We start from the raw sequence: 2,500 nt of genomic DNA on the forward strand, positions 1-2,500 counted from the left end.
AACGATGGAGAAAATTGCCTTTCCCTTCAAAGGGCCTGGTACTTGTCAAAGACGAAGGGGACTTTCCCGTATGTGGTGGACTTAATGATGGTTTTGATGACAGTGACTGTGGGGATATTGTTATTAAATGAACTGCTACCCAAACCAGGAAGATGTCATGTCACTGAGGATAGAGTTAGTTTTTATTGATATCAAAACACAAGCAATGCTCGGAGCGCCATCGCAAAAAGATATTTAAAATCCATCACCAAGCTATCCCAATAGAAATAAAGTCAGCCACTGTGTCAACACTGTGATTAATAGTATTCAGAAATTCAAATCCGTTCGCCGGCTGTCTCACCCTTACTCCCCCGCGGTTCTTATTAACCACACGACGGGGAGGATAAGGTCGAGATTAGATCACAGTGGGCGGAGGGCCCGCTGCATGCGAGGCCTTGACTCCCCGCCGCTGAGTGTAATTGAAGAAGAGTCCCCGAAGCCTCGTTCTGGTCTGTTATGGCGGTGTAATGGACCTGCCATTCTATCTTTTTATTCTTATATATATATATATATATATATATATATATATATATATATATTATATATATTATATATATAAATATCAATATATAGATATGTTATATTTAGTGTATATATATATATTAATAATATATTTTATATATATATATATTATATATATATATATATATATATATACTGGTATTGTGTATAAGTAATATATATATATATATATATATATACTTATATTTATATAATATATATATATATATAATATATACATATATGTGGTATAAGTGTGGAGTATGTGTGTTGTGTGTTGTGTGTGTGTCGTGTGTGTGTGTGTGTGTGTGTTGTGTGTGTGTGTGTGTGTGTGTATGTATATATATATATATATTTTATAATATATATATATAGATATATAATATATATATATATATATATATATATAATATGTCATGGATATATATGCATGTATCATTAATATTATTTATCTACATATATACTATATATATAATATATAAATATATATATACATATATATGTATATAAAGTAACTTATATACATATATATAAATCTATAATTATAGATATATAATATATATATATATGTATATATATTTATATATTATATATATATATATATATATATACATATATCTATATATATTATAATTAATATATTTATTTAAATGTATATTGTATAAATATATATATATATAATATTAATATATATATATATATGTTATATATATAGTATAATATATAATTATATATAATATATATATTTGATGTGTATGTATATATATATATATTATATATAAATATATATATATATATTATATATAATAGAATTTATATATATATATATTATATAAAAATTTAAGGGGGAGAAGGGGGAGAAGGGGGAGTTTAGGGGGAGAAGGGGGAGAAGGGGGAGATTAGGGGGAGTTTAGGAGGAAAAGGGTTTAGGTTGGGTTAGGTTAGGTTTTGGTTAGGTTTTTTTAGGAATTTAGGTTGGGTTTAAATTAGGTTATTTAGATTGGGTTAGGTTGGGTTTGGGTTAGGTTAGTTTAAATTGGGTTTAAAGTTAGGTTAGGTTATTTTAATTGGGTTAGGTTAGGTTTTAGGGGTTTGGGTTGGGTTGGGTTAGATTGGGTTTGGGTTTAAAGGTTTAAAGTTAGGTTGGGTTTAAAGGTTAGGTTAATTATTATTAATTATTATTAATTATTATTTAATTATTATTAATTTTAATTATTAATTATTATTTTAATTTAAAAATTAATTTAATTATTATTAATTATTATTAATTATTATTATTAATTTTATTAAAGGTTAGTTTAGGAGGAGAAGGGGGAAAAGGGGTTGGGGAAAAGGGGAGGAAAGATTAGGGGGTGAAGAAAAGGGGGAGAAGGAGGAGAAGGAGGAAAATTAGGTTGGGTTTAAATTTTTTTTAGGTTATTTTAAATTTATTAGGTTAGTTGGGTTGGAATTAGGTTGGGTTAGATTGGGTTAGGTTAGTTTTGGTTTTGGTTAGGTTAGTTTTAGGTTAGGTTGGGATTGGTTATTTAGGTTAGTTGGGTTTGGTTAGTTGGGGTTGGGTTAGGTTAGGTTAAAATTAGGTTAGGTTAAAATTAGGTTAGGTTAGATTATTTAGGTTGGTTTGGGTTTTGGGTTTTGGGTTGGTTAGGTTAGATTATTTTAAATTGGGGTTGGTTGGTTAGGAAAAGGAATTTAGGTTAGGTTGGGTAAGGTTAGATTAGGTTTTAGGGTTAGGTTAGTTTAATTTTAGTTAGGTTAGGTTAAAATTATTGGTTAGATTAGGTTAGGTTGGGTTGGGTTTAAAGGAAAATTTATTTTGGGATTAGGTTGGGTTTTTGGGAAATTTAGGTTAGGAATTGGGTTTATTAGATTATTTTAGGTTGGGTTGGGTTTAAAGGTTAGATTGGGTTTGGGTTTTAGGTTGGGTTTGGGTTAGGTTGGGTTTAAATTTTAAATTTTA

Source organism: Penaeus japonicus, unplaced genomic scaffold, assembly GCF_977035675.1.
Source record: "Penaeus japonicus unplaced genomic scaffold, GWHDUDI00000001_assembly GWHDUDI00000003, whole genome shotgun sequence".
Classification (NCBI taxonomy): Eukaryota; Metazoa; Arthropoda; class Malacostraca; order Decapoda; family Penaeidae; genus Penaeus; species Penaeus japonicus.